A 16015-nucleotide genomic window follows, 5' to 3' on the forward strand; every position below is an offset into this window, starting at 1 on the left:
ATTTATATTATATAGAAATATAAATATTTTTTATATAAATAATATTTTTTTCTTAAATATTCATGCATGTGTGTGTATTTTTATATATACAAAATAATTATACACAGTGCACCCACATGTAAACACAATCTTTTATTTTGGATGCAATTAATCGCGATTAATCGTTTGACAGCCCTAGTTTCTATAAAGGGTTTATATCAGGCTCTTCACAGAAGCTTTTCCATTATGAAATCATTTTATGAACTTAGTTTTAATTAATGAATTCAGTTTTAATATTTTTTTGATTGTTATGAATTAAACAGCTCGTAAACATACTTTATAACTAGAAAAAAAATTAAATAACTCTTAAACATGAAAGTGTTGTGCAAAAATTTTATACATTTTTCCTTACATAGAAATTTTTTGGCTTTTTAAAACTGAGTCAAGATCCCTATAGGGTTCTATATAAAACCCTATTGAGTGTAGCTTTATAAATGTACATATCTCTACACATATTTGTTTATTTTTTATCAATTATTAGTCATTTAAATTGAAGGAATAGTTCACCCAAAATTAATAATTAATCTTCACATTCCTGGTGAATGAATCGTTGTTTTGAGTCTGAACTAGTCTGAATAATTTGTTCAAGAATCTCCCCGGTTCAGTTCTTACATTCAAATCACTGACTCAGAAGACTCATTGACTCAATGTGAGTTGGAAGTCATATGAACCACTTTTGTTTATACTTGTATGGTGCTTGTTTGTCTATTTTGAAGCTCCCCATTCCATTGCATGGAGAGAAAAAGAAAAAGCGACAAGTGCATTATTCAAAATGTCTGCTTTTGTGTTCTACGGAAGGAAGCCATTCAAGTTTTGGAATGACATGAGGGTGACTGAATTTTTATTTTTGGGTGAACTATTGCTTTACGCCACACTCTTTTATGACTGAACGGAAAGTAAAAAGGACAGGAGTGTTCAATCAAACAAGGAATGAGAGAATGACTAGCTGTCCAGTGCCACATTCTTGCTTCTCCAGTATTGTGCTGGTTTCAGATTGCTGCGTTTAATCATGTCTGCGGATCCATTTGATATCAAAGCTGCACCCTCAGGCTTCCCGGAGCGCCATGGAGTCCAAATGTTTTCCTTTTATCCTACCCCATATCCTGTCACCTGAAATGGCTTCTTTCATGTGTGAAAACAGAACGAGAGAGCAGGGTCTCCCGGGAGACCAGCCATTGTGACATCACTGTCTCCAGCTATTGGCAGCTGATGTGGCATCCATGTACACTTGTCAATCAAAGAAAGCGGGTGCAGATGTGCCGCACAAATGTAGAAACTCCATTCGCATTAAAAATGAGAGAGAGAAAGAGTAACCGTGTGTGACTGCACTGACCGCAGTAAATCATGCCGAAAGGATTTACTTGACTAGTTATTTTGGTGGTTATTTAAGTTCTAACAACTTGCAATAAAATAATTATGTAAAGGAATTTACCAAAAATAAAAAGCTATCAAACTTTTATCTTTGTATTTATACTTTAACAATGTAAAGCCTGATATATGAATAGTCAGAACACTCTATTTTTTTTTTAATTCAACAGTATATTAAAGCTTTAGACAAATAAAGAAAATAGTTTGGATTTATATGTTTTTTTTTTGTTCAGTATCATATTTGATACATCAGGCTTTTGTGGCTCAAATAGTATGGAGCTCAGATATTTAAAAAAAAACGATGAAAATGAAGTTGATATGGTCAAAAAGTAAGATGCAATTCTTATGTAAATGTAATGTAATTTAGCTTTTTAAAACACTATCTGACCACTTACATAAAACGCATATACACTCACCTAAAGGATTAGGAACCCCACTAATTTTGTGTTTGACCCCCTTTTGCCTTCAGAACTGCCTTAATTCTACGTGGCATTGATTCCACAAGGTGCTGAAAGCATTCTTTAGAAATGTTGGCCCATATTGATAGGCTAGCATCTTGCAGTTGATGGACATTTGTGGGATATACATCTAGGGCACGGAGCTCCCGTTCCACCACATCCACACATAAAGGTTTGATAATGTAGAGGCTTTATAAGATTCGGTAGGCTTTATAGCAGCGGATCTCAACTCTGGCTCTTGGGCCATGTCCTAATACGTTTTCGTTTGAAAACGTATATTTTTCTCTCCGTTTTGGCCTTCCGTCCACACTGAGACGGCGTTTTAAGTCAACAAAAACGTATCGTTTAGAAAACGCTCTCCAAAGTGGATAAATTTGAAAACGCCGTTTGCGCGTTGTAGTGTGGACAGTGAAACCGGAGGTATTTCAAAACAATGACGTAAGTTTAGTCATGTGATCCATGTAGTACCAATAGATATTCATGTTTATCGGTATTGTGCCTGTTATGTGTTATTCATTTTTACATTGTTGCTAAAATATGTTACTTTCTATGTTACTTAATATGTGCTATTCTTCATAGCACAGTACTGCAAAGATGACAGATAATGTACTTACATTTGCTGTCCTGCGGCAAAACAGACCTGCTGTCCTTGCGTTTTAGGCCAAACATATGGTGACTGAATGCGACCTGGACGCATCAGTGATGGTGAGATATTTTGCCAAATAAAATTATCCGGTTATTGTGCGATAACATTATTATTTATTTTCCCGTCTGTATCATCTCAGTGAGCTTTTGTGAAGTTTCACGCATGCGCAGTAAAGTGAATTTAGAAGTTTCTCATCCACACTGAAACGTCGGAAAACGCCTGAAAACGCTAGTGTGGACGGAGAGCGTTTTTAAACGAAAACCCCGTTTTCAAATCTATCCGTATTAATGTGGACGTAGCCTTGATGTCCACTTTCCAAGTTTTGCTCCCCAAGCCAAATCAAACACACCTGAACAAGCTAATCAAGGTCTTCAGGATTACTAGAAAGTTTCGGGCAAAAGTGTTTGATCACGGTTGGAGCTAAACTCTGCAAGGCCAGAGTTGAGAACCCCTGCTTTATATGGTTTAAAGTGTGCGAAGTGTATATGTTTATTTTGTGTATTTACTACAAAAAAGGCATTCCAGAAATGAACAATATAGTAATCTTAAATTTTACTTTAAAAAGAAAAAAAAAAAAAGAAAATAGCCAAAGGGAAATGAAAGGGGCAAGGCATGTTTATAGCAGACAGTGATGTTTCATTGACCCGATTAGCAAGGACGAACATAATTTAATCAAGACAAAAATAATGTTTCCAACGTTTTAAGCGAGCAGCAGTAGACATTGGCGATTTACCCTCTTGTCAGAACAGGGCAAATATACTCACACATTGTCAGCTCCACGTCTCATTTACTCAGCACAAATGACTGGAAAAGACATCCAGGCGTCCCCAGGGGGATGCCAACACTAAGTGGCATCTCTGGACGGCCACACCTTACTGAAGAACTTCGAAGTGCTGTCTGATTGGAGTTAAGGTGAAGCGTCACTGGGCCTGAGCGCACCTGGGGGCATGGAGGCAGTTACGGAGTGCGGAAAGAGCACCACTCATTATGCAGTGGCAAACATGCTGTCACTCATCTCCCGTTCCCCACACACTCAGCTGTTGCGTGTTACTTCTCCTTCACTTCTTCTCCCTCGTTACTTGACCTTTTGAGTGCACATGAGGGAGAGAGAGAGAGAAGCCCGCTGCGTAGACGGCCGTGCAGCTGTGGAGAGCACGACAAAACTCAACTGGATTCAGAGAGAGAGGGTGAGAAAGAGTGAGAGAGGAAAAGAGAAAATATAACATTTATGAAGGTTAAAGAGAGATTCCTTCACCTGTGTAAACAGTGTTTATTTATACATCAGAGTAATGAAAGTAATGTACTGCAAGTGATATTGCCGCTGCTCCAACAAAACAAAAACAATCATAATAAAAAAATAATTATTATTATCATTAATAGTATCAAGGCTAATATATATATATGAAGAGTTCAGATGCAAAAGCCTCTAAATGCCATTTGAAATTTTCTTCTAAAATGACATTTTTATCAAGCTTGTATATTTAAGTTCAGTAATTTCACTTAAATGACAATTAATAGGTAATCTCCATTGCCATTTAAGTGAAATTACTGAACTTAAATATACAAGCTTGATAAAAATGATCATTTTAGAAGAAAATTTCAAATGGCACTTAGAGGCTTTTGCATCTGAACTCTTCATATATACATATATAACAAAATTATAAACGCAACACTTGTTTTAGCCCCCATTTTTCATGAGCTGAACTCAAAGATCTAAGACCTTTTATATGTACACAAAAGGCCTATTTCTCCCAAATATAGTTCACAAATCTGTCCATCCATCCACCTTGCAGGTATGGCATATCAAGATGCTGATTAGACAGCATGATTATATCACAGGTGTGCCTTAGGCTGGCCACAATAAAAGGTCACTAAAATTGACAGTTTTACAGTATTGGGGGGGTCTGTAGGGGTCAGAAAACTTGTCAGTATCTGGTGTGACCACCATTTGCCTTACGCAGCACATCTCCTTTGCATAGAGTTGATCAGGTTGTTGATTGTGGGCTATGGAACATTGGTCCTGTCCTCTTTAATAGCTGTGCGAAGTTGCAGGATATTCCCAGACAGCAAACTGACATTGAATCAATGTGGAAACGACGTCTCTCGTGACATCGAAACAACGTTGATTTTGCTCATCGAATTAACGTTGAACCAACGTCAGACGCGGCATTCTTCAAAGCTAAATGAAAATCGAAAATTGGTTTGCTTTCATAACGTTGAAACAATGTTGATTTCAAGTTGATTTTCCGTTAGTTTTGAAAGAGTGACGCGTCTGACGTCAGCGCAGTCTCACCCCAAAAAGTCATATAACTGACGTTTTGGGACGTCTTTTGACCATACGTCAATATTCGCCTTTTTAGGGCCCCCTTAAACGTCGGTAGATGAGGTTATGGGATCCTAACTCTACCCCAGACCTAAACCTAACCCTAAACCTAACCCGTCACCTAACTGACGTTAAAGGTAAAGCGTCAGTTGTATGACGGCCCGGGATCGCCATTTACCGACGTTTAATGCCTAGTTCACACTACATGATTTTAAAATGTCGGGCTGAACTGTGCAGTTCACACTACATGACTTGCTCTCAGTGAAATCATGAGTGTTCAAGTTGTTTAGCTGTTCACACCACACAACACAACGTGATTGATCCACAACAGGAGGTAACTCACTACACGAGTTAACAACGCACTACATAGAGATACAACCACGATCGGATGATAAGAGCATATCATTTGTGACTCAATGAGAGCTGTTTCAGTACTATAGTACGGTCTAAATCCTGAAAATAATCAAACAAATAACGAGTTGACAACAACACGATCCTATCTGGTCTAGAAACCATGTTTTGTAACGAAAAACCACGCAATAAAACGAACCAGAAATGACGCGAAACTGCAGAGAAGAACACAACACGCGAATATGGACGTCAGACAGAAACTAGTGCTGCACACTGTTTGCTCGACGATCTGCTCTGAGAAAAAAAAAATGCAAAAAAGAAAAAGTAAGATTTACCTGGTGTCCTCAACCCATGCGTTGCTATGATTGGCTGTACTCATGACATCACTGAGATTGAGTCGCGCGACTGCTCGAGATATCTAGCATGCTAGATATTTTTCTGAGCTCGGTGACCTGTCTGCGAGGTGTCTGCGAGCTGTCTTTGATGCGTTGTTGGCTCTTTCACACTAATTGGCGAGCGTTAATCGTCCGCTAATCGCCCGCGATTTGCACGCAATAACACCCTGACTTGTCGGCGACTCAACGATTTGAAAATCGGGCTTAAATCGGGCTTAAAATCACGTAGTGTGAACTAGGCTTAAGGGGGCCCTAAAAAGGCAAATATTGACGTATGGTCAAAAGACGTCCCAAAACGTCAGTTATATGACTTTTTGGGATGAGAATGTGTTGGTCTGACGTTGGTTCAACGTTAATTTGATGAGCAAAACAATGTCAGATCAACGTTGTTTCGGTGTCATGTCAAAGTCAGTTTGCTATCTGGGTTGGCAGGAACTTGAAACATCCCGTACATGCTCAAGAGGTCGTAACAGATCGAAAAACGCATTGTGTTAGTTTAATAAAATGTTTCAGTCATGCAATCTTTATCTGCATTGTTTTTAAACAGGAAGTCAAATACACCTAGCCTAGAAATCTAGACGCACCCTAGCGGCAGCAAAAATTATTTTGCAGCAAAGTGTGGTCTAGCAACTCTCCATAGACGTTTGAGCTGGAAAACCCCAACTCTAGGGCCAATCACATCGTCTTTAGAGTCAGAGGGCGGGCTTAACATAATGATGACAGAGTTGCGACGGTCAGAGCAAGCTCAGACATATTCGGTTTGAAGTCGTTCATCCTCGCGCACGCTGTTACAAAAAAGCTGTGGTGCACACCCTGATGAAATTGCTCGCTTGCCATCTCTTTGTAATATACTGTATATTAGACAAACAACACCTTATTGATATTTCACACAACAGAGAGCGCATGCTCAAGAGCGAAAGCCAGCGCTGTTTTGTGACGCCGTCCCTACTTCATACTTCATTCATACTTCAGACGCGTTACGCTAAGGGGCGGATCCCCAAAGTGTCATATCGACGCAGTTTGAGTTCCCTCGAAAAGGAACTACAGCTACCGGGGGTTTTGTCTTTGTTGTTTTGTTTAACATTGTTTGAGTTAACATCTGAGAATTTCACCACTGATGTTATCTCAGTAGCACAGCCTTTGTTGTCCACCAGTATACAGCTGTGGGTGGAGCTGACGGTAAACCTCTCTAAATGGCCACTGAAAGCACTGGTTTGCTTCTGGAGAAACAGAAGAGATGCCCCTCCTTTCTCTTCCCCCAAACTTTAAAATCCTTTTTCCTCTCCTCTGTTCTCCACCTCCCACGTGGAGGAGGGCAGACCTGCTGTAACTCTTCCAGTCTCCTGCCTGTCTCTGCCATCTGCTGCAGTCTGTCCCAACTCACTCTGACAGCCATGTTTGAGACAGAGACTAAACCAGAACGTCCATCCATCAGGATCTGACCACACACACAGGTACAAACACACACACACACACACAAACGGCCACATCCGCTCACACTAGCACACAGGCACACACTTTCCGTCTCACACACGCGCACGATGGCAGGCAGAGGAAGAAATCTGCCATGAAACTTAATCAGCGAGGGTCATGTCGGGGAGTGAGGAACAGATTAAATTAGCATAGTATTAGATATGGAAAATGATTTCTGTCAAAACCATCCTTACCACAATTATAATATGTTAATTACGTATTTCATTAAGAGGGTTGATTATGGCCCTGAGATGAAATCATGCGAGTAGTGGCACCTGGAGGACATTGAATCTCTCTCTTTTATACACTCTTTCTTCTCCAATCAGTCCTTCCCAATCCGTCCCTCTTTACACCTTTTAACACACCGTCACATTTTCATTTCATCTCCTGATTGTCATTTATTTATTCTCTAATTATTTTAACGGGCCTCAATAACTGCACAGGGCAAAATGTCCGTGGTGAGACGCAAAAGGCCTCAAACACAAATGGCCAATCACATCCAGCAATTTGAACGCCACTGTTGGCGATGGTACTAACACAACTACATTTTTCATTAGAGTGACAATCACACAACAGTGTAGCTTTTCATCAATGCAGTTTGTTTGGATGGTCATTGCATATCTTCCCTGTCCAGTTATTTATATAGTTTATACATTTATATAATATAAGTAAAATATTAAAGAAAATTATAAATACATCATTATAATAAAATTATATGCAGAACATAAAATATTATATGCAATATTTATTTTTAAAAAAATCATTTAATGTAATTTAATGTTCATTATTACATTATAGAATATAATATTTGATTACATACTGTACAAATATAATTTATACAATTAAAATGAATTAATGAAAACTCTTTAAATATAACATAAAATTTGTTATGAAATATAAATATGCCTAAATAATTTAAACAAATGTAATAGCCTATACATATAAATACAGACAAAAATGAAAAATAATACAATAAATATTTACAGTAACTAGTAAAAGTAAAATAAACTAGACTGTTTCTTTCTTTATTCGTTTTGAATTTTCCATTTCACAATCCAAAACATATTTTTATTGGACCGACCTGTTTTTAATACAAGTTTTATGTAAGCTCACTTAAGGACTTTTTTTTCGTTTAGTAAAACCTTTTTTCTTTTCTTTTTATTCTAGTACACGTTTTAACCTCAATTCTTGCCGTGAAAATAGCCTCAGCTGTTGACATGGCATTAAAAGCTATACTCTGATACTTTTAAAACAATTGTATTGCTTTGTAGCTATAGCTACTTTTTCTTAGTAACATAGTATAGCTAACTACTATTTTAAATTTCAAAGTTTCAAAGTCTTCCCCAACAGAAGAGACAGCAAAATGGCAAACACACCGACAAAAACACACACACACACGCACACTCACAGGCGTTGGCTCCAGGTTAACCTGAACTGAGTGTAAGACTCCAGTGTTCTGAGCCCCTGGTCTCTCCAATCACACATCAAAGGCTGCATTTGTACAGCAACCCGCTTGGGAGGCTTGAGCCTGGGCTGTTTGGACTCGGTGTTACCCAGCATCTGTGTGTCTCCGGGGAGGCATTACCCTCTACATTATCCTAGCCTTGTTCCAGTACAGAATTACAGAACGGTCCCAGAGACGCACACATACAAACACACACACACACACACACATACACGCACAGAAAGCGAGAGTGAGAAAGAGAGATAGACTGACAGATGGAGAGAGAGAGAAAAGGGAAGCCCGAATGTTTGTGTCTAGCATCAGGGCATTTGAGGTGGCGAGAACAACCCGAGACCCAAATACCGCGTTAAACAGAACACGTGCTACCGAATTGATGACCTGTAAATATCCCGTTTTCTAAAACAAGATGTCCTCTTGAAAGGGCCCGGGTACAGGCTGTGAGCTGAGTGAGATGGTGTAACATGGCGAGAATGCTTCTGAGGACATCCAACAGTAGAAATACTTTAAATAAAATGTGATTTACTCCCCTATGTTGCAAACTACCATTGAGATGTTTGAAGTGTATATACAAATAACAGGCGTGCATATCAAGCTAGTTTAGAGATTCATGTCCTGAATCCCAATAACAGAGGCAGATTCTCACATCCACACATATTCCACTGAGCAAAGCAGATCTGAGCACTTCACAGCACTTTGATGTGCACTCACAGATATGCTCTGCTGAATGGGTGCACTTTATACATTTCAAAGCTCCAGTCCTTCATGGCAAATATTTTGAGGAGGGAGAGAGATCACACCGCAAGCCGTCTTAAGTTATCAGAAAGCGTTTGAATTAGCTCTGAATATTCCATTAGGGCTTTTAAACAAACTGCTTAGCCAACTAAGGAGTCTTTTAGTTGTTGGCCCTCATCAGAAAGGGTGAACATACAAGGAAACCATATATCAGGGGGGATGAACTTGATTCTTGGAAAATATACAGTCAACTGATTGACATGAAAATACATGATTACATTAATAAATAATATCATTTGCTATTAATTTAGTATGTAATACATTATAAAACTATTCATATCATAATACCTTATAACTGAATGCATGCAGCCTCTTGATAATTTTGAAATAATATATAAAAACATTTTTTTTTAATTATTAAATTTCAAGTATTTGTAACTGATTGACTGTGTGTACTTCCAAAATATTGAAAAAATATAATATTGACAAAAAAAAAAAAACATATATTTTTCTAGAATGTATTATACACACAGATTCATAGAAAAATTTTTTTATTTGTTATTATTTGTTTTTAATAATTTATTTCCAAGGATTTGTAACTATTTTGACTATACTGCATGTAATTAAAACTATTGAAATAATTTAATATTGACAAAAAAATATTATATATTTATATAATGTATTATACACACAGATTCATAGAAAATGTTATTTTAATCTTTTATTTTCAAGGATTTGTAACTGATTGACTACTGGGTTGAGTTCAAAAATATTGAAATAATATATTGACAAATACATATATATATATATATATATATATATATATATATATATATATATATATATATATATATATATATATATATATTAAATTATTATATTATATTAAATTAAAGTATTATTTATTGTTTGAATAATTTATTTTCAAGGATTTGTAACTGATTGATTAATTCCAAAATATTGAAACAACATAACATTGACAAAAATTACATTTATATGTCTATAATCTATTACACACACACACAGATTCATAGAACATATTATTATTTGTTGTTTTAACCTTTTATTTTTAATGATGTGTAACTGACAGACTGAAATATTATCTGTGGTAACAAAAAATGTATACAAAGACATAATTGACTACAAAGCACATTTTTAATTTCATATAATCTATTTTCAAATAGTCTGATTTGGCCTTGATTTAAATTACAGCGCTCTTGTAATTCTAATAAAATGCATGTAGCCTGCTGCCTAATTAATGTGTGATTATTTTGTGAAGCAGATAATTACTGTTACTGCTATATTCTAACTAATTAAATCATAAACTTTGATTTTATTGACTTTTTTGCCTTTTTAAAAACAAACCTCCTGCTTGTTATGTCACAGTAAAGGCAAACTGTGACCTTCTCTACAGCTGCAAATGTGGATGAACTCGAGGGTCTTGGTTCAAAATGAGGTCGGGGGTCACGGAGAGGTCGTCACATGACCCTCTGGCCAGCAGGGCTTCTGTCTGTTGATAATGTGTGAAAGGAGAAACAGGTTGGACCCTGAAACACAAATGTACACACCAAATGTAACATTATTTACTGCTTTCTATCAGATTAAAAATGAGATTGAAATTCAAGGTGGAGCTTCATGTATTTGACAAAAGCTAAATAAAATAATGTGGGTGTAAATTTATATTTAAATGTATATATGTTCATTGTGCTTTTGCATCCTTCTTGGAAAGCATAATGACATGTGTGAGGACCACAACAAAACTAAGGGTGAAGATTTTGAATATTGTGTAAATGAGTTGAGCTGCGCTAATGTTGATGCTGTTCAGCTTTTTTGGCAGGACAAGGTTAATTGAAGCTGTGATGCAGAAATGATCGTTCTCAAACAAGCAGCACAGCAAGGCCTCGTTGAACGCCACGGCATTGATAAAGACGATATATTGTGTGACTGTGTGGGCGCAGATGTGTTTGTGTGGACAACACTATGTCTCAGCATGTGTTCCTTAGCTTGCACACAACTCGCAGTATTCACGAAGATGATCGAGGGGGTCGGAAAACAGATATTTTAATCACTGTTGTCTTGACGTGAGCGGCAAATGTTGTAATCGGTATAATGACGGTGTAATCTGCATGTGTGTTTACCGTCGAAACAGCAATGCGTGAGCCACAGGAGCAGACGAAAATTCTCTGTAACGCCACCTACTCAAATTATGGAGCAGGAACATATTTGCCAGGGCGATGTGTTAGTGGGCTGGTGAGCTCAGCTTTGATTTCTCACTATTCAAAATTTTCACAGGGCGATTATGAGCCATACTTATTTCGCCGATACCAAATAAAGCAGGTTTCTTATGTCTTATGTCACCTATCAACACTTAAAGTCTTCCTCGGGTAAAAGAAAAAACGCAACATTTATGAAAGGACATCAATGATTTTCTTTTAAAGGAATGAAAGCCAAAGGTCTGGGTGTCCGAGCGTGCGTTTGTTTGTGTGTGTGAGTCAGGTGTGGCTCATGCCTGGCTGCACAATGACCGATGTGAGGCTGTGTGTGTGTGTGTAGGGTGTTTTTGTGCGTCTGTGCGGCCCCCCCCACACAGTGAACACTGGCAAATAGCTAAAAGCTTCAGCAGAGAGTGCCATATGTGAACAGAACTAAGCCAAAGCAGGAGAGCCATATGCACTTCGACTGCTTTTTTTAGCTAATTATCCCAAAATGTCTGTTTTATAGAACAAATCCGTGAGTTACACTGCAATTACAACATAATGAGCACTCACACACAGAAAATGTGGAGAAGCACTCACACACAGGGCCCCGGGTAATGAATGTATAATTTCATTCATTTTTTTCTAAAAAATTTCAAAAAATTTGTAGATTTCTAAAAGGATGTCACACTGAATGAAATATGAAATTTGAAGTCGAATTTCTTGGTAACGCTTCCTTGTACAGTCCAGTTACCCATGTAAATACTATGTACTTATTTTAGTAAATACAATGGTAACACTTTAGAATACTGTATCTTACTTACTGCAGAATTAATAAGGAATTATTGACGAACTAATAGGTAATTCTTCATTAACTACTTCTTCACTACTGTTAACTACTAAGGAAGATGTGTTAACTAATCAGTATGTAATATAATTTTATGATTGTGTTAAGTATCAGTTAGTTAATCAATAACTAATGAATTCTGTCATACCTCCTGAAGAACTACTATTAATTATCTACTAATTAAGGTTCAAGAAAAATAACTAAGAAGTAACTACTGAACAGTCATACAAAACTAACCTCAGATTATTTGTATATTTTATATACAGTACTGTGTGTGTCTGTTTTCCTCAGCATAGAATGCCACTGAGTAAATTCATGTATTTGAGGCAACGACTGAGGGAAACTGAAAATATAGAGAACTTATTAGTAATTAATAAATAAGTATCAAATAATTCTGCAGGAATTACTTAGAAGCTGGAACAGTATTCTAAAGTGAAAATATAGGGAACCCATTAGTAATTAATAAAGAATTATCAAATAATTATCTAGGAATTAGGCTACGTATAATCTGAAACAGTCTTCTAAAGTGAAAATATAAGGAACTTATTAGTAATTAATAATTAACTTTTAAATAGTTCTTCAGGAATTACTTAGAACCTGGAACAGTATTCTAAAGTGAAAATACAGGGAACCCATTAGTAATTAATAAATAATTATCAAATTAATTATCTAGGAATTAGGCTACTTATAACCTGAAACAGTCTTCTAAAGTAAAAATATAAGGAACTTATTAGTAATTAATAAATAATTATTAGATAGTCCTTCAGGAATTACTTAGAACCTGGAACAGTATTCTAAAGTGACAATATAGGAAACCCATTAGTAATTAATAAAGAATTACCACATACTTCTGACTCAAATCAAACTTACTGTAAATAAAAAAATATTAGCCTATATATATATTAACGTAATCATCTAAACCTTTGTAAAATACACGACAGTTACTTGCGACAAAGGCGAAGAGAAGTGAAAAAGGCAACAGTGGCAAGGAACCAAAACTCCATCAGGTGACAGAATGGAGAAAAAAACCTTGGGAGAACCCAGGCTCAGTGTACGTGGCTACCGCCATATTGCCGGAACTTGAATGGTGCAAAAGAAGTTTAAAATGTATAAGAACTAAGTATAATAATAAGGTGTTATATACATGAGATGTTTTTGCTTATTTGCAGATCATAGTCTATAGGTAAATGTCTGCACTTATTTTTCTTATTAGTGCTGAAGAATGACAAACTGACTACTGTGTATGAGTGTTAATTAGTAGTTACTTCATAGTTATATTTCTTGAACCTTAATTAATAGATAATTAATAGTAGTTCTTCGGGAGGTATGACAGAATTCATTAGCTATTGATTAACTAACTGATACTTAACACAATCATAAAATTATATTACATACTGATCAGTTAACACATCTTCCTTAGTAGTTAACAGTAGTGACTTAAGTGTTAATAAAGAATTACCTATTAGTTATTCATTAATTCCTTATTAGTTATGCAGTTAGTAAGATACAGTATTCTAAAGTGTTACCAATACAATTACTGGGTAATAACTAGTACTAACCCTGAACCTACCCCCAAACCTACCCCTGTTCCATGTACTTACCTTATATTAGCCAGTACTTTCTAGGTAAGTACACTGGTAAATACTCTAAGTACTGTACTGTAAAAGGAAGCATTACCATGTATTCTAGGATTGTTTGTTTTATTTACAACTTTGAAAAATCAGTTTTAAAGTGTATGTGTGTAATCCTGATTACTCAGCTATTCTGGCACTTTATTTTCTCTGTCTGGTTGAAATAATATGGTTTATATGTGTTTAATGATTTCATTTAATTACTTATATAATAAAATAAATTGCCTGAGACACCAAACACTTGTTGTCGTTTTTTTTTTTAATCATATTTTGTCTCTAACTATATATGCATGCACTTATTTTCTATAAAATAGGCTATTTAAAAATCATGTATAAAAATTCTATATTTTTTATAAAAAAGAAATATTTGGAGGTTTATTTTCTGAATATACATAATTGTCACACTATATGCTGTTACAATGAAACCTATGAAAGCTTGTTTCCACAACAGAATAAAAAATTAATGGAGCTGTATGCAAGAAATTTATTTCAATTAATAGTAAATTTTACCTGATATGTCACTAGACATTAAGAAATCATGTTCATTTCACATGCTTATATCACTAACAACAGTAGTCCGGCCAGGATATTGTCATTTAAAATCATTTAGTGCAGTTACATCCCTCAACTGATGTTGATGTTATCGTGTTTTGTTCTAATGTGCCACCCTCCACCGATCTACCAATCACGGAGTCAGTAGTGTTGCAGCATTCGGGTTGCCAGCTCTTATCTAGTTACCACAGCTGCAAATACAAATGTGTCGGAATCGGATAAAAAGTTAAAAAGTTAAATTGTGACTCCTTTAAAAAGTTAATTGTGACTGTTCTCACAATTCTGATTTTTTTTCCTCAAAATTGAGTTTACATCTTACAGTTCTGACTTTTTATCTCAGAATTGTGTGATATAACGTCAGAACTGTGAGTTATAATCTCGTAATTGCAAGAAATAATCAGACTTTTTTTTTCCCCGGAATTGCATGTTTATATCTTGCAATTCTGACTTTATAACACGCAATTGGGAGATATAGTCAGATTTGCATGATATAAAGTCGCAATTGTGTGTTATAAAGTCAGTGAGACATAAACTCACAATTAAAAAAAATATTGAGATAAAAAGTCGTAATTATCTTTTAAACAAAACAAGCTTCCATAGAAATCAGCCATCAAACAGACTAAAATAGAATTTTTCTTAAATGTTTCGACTTGAGAAAATATACCACCCATAAATATTTTTACCAGCCATGAAAATGATTTTGCAAAACCAGGCAGTTATTCACAGAAAATCCACAATTACAGTTTCGAGACAACGTCTAAAACTACCAGCCTATAATTTTTAAATATATCATTAAAGACAACTAACAGTAGCAGTCAGGTAGAGACATTGAATAATAATAATAAAAAAAAATGTCTTCACTGTATAAATTAAACATAAATTAATTAGGGCCCGAGCACTAACAGTGCGAGGTCCCTATTGAAACTGTTAGGATTATTTTTTTTTTTCTTTTTTCTGCAAAGTAAGTGCCATTTTCGGGGCCGCAACATGCTCAAAAACTCACCAAATTTGGCACGCATGTCAGGACTGGTGAAAAATTTCGTATTTTGTGGGTTTCGCGGATGGGCGGGGCAAAATGGCACGATAGCGCCACCTAGAAAATTGGAAAAAATTAGCCCCTCGTCCACGTTCAACCTACATGCACGAAATTTGGTGGGGACATGTATCATATCAAGACGCACAAAAAAGCCTCAAGAACCCATACCCTAAACTCGACAGGATGTCCGCCATTTTGAATTTGGCGGCCATTTTTGGACGATTTACAGACTCCGTACTTTAACGAACTCCTCCTAGGGATTTAGTCGGATGGACTTAAAATTTCTGCTGTGCCTTCTAAAGGCATTGACGATGTAAAGTTGTGCTATCTGCGCGTTTTCGTCGATGGGCGTGTCCGTGGCGTCGAAGATTCGCTATGAAACAGGAAGTTGTAATAACTTGGCTGTAAATGCCCAGACCTGCACGAAATTTTACACATTTGACTAGAGTCCCGCCCTGAAAAAATCTACATGCCGACATTCACCCTAAGTCATAGCGCCACCTG

General features: G+C 36.3%; 1 long non-coding RNA gene across 2 annotated transcripts in view; it reads right to left on the reverse strand.

The window, feature by feature from the left end:
• Nucleotides 1-3119: 3119 nt before the first annotated feature.
• Nucleotides 3120-16015, reverse strand: part of LOC148970908 (uncharacterized) — a 70770-nt gene continuing 57874 nt past the window's right edge. For both annotated transcript variants that reach the window (XR_016147386.1, XR_016147385.1), the window contains 2 exons: nucleotides 10616-10797; nucleotides 3120-3679 (listed from right to left, as the gene is read on the reverse strand). This is a non-coding gene — a long non-coding RNA (uncharacterized LOC148970908). The remainder of the gene's footprint in view (nucleotides 3680-10615; nucleotides 10798-16015) is intronic.

This window comes from Pimephales promelas, chromosome 18, assembly GCF_988280905.1.
Source record: "Pimephales promelas chromosome 18, fPimPro1.hap1.1, whole genome shotgun sequence".
In the NCBI taxonomy this organism is placed as follows: domain Eukaryota; kingdom Metazoa; phylum Chordata; class Actinopteri; order Cypriniformes; family Leuciscidae; genus Pimephales; species Pimephales promelas.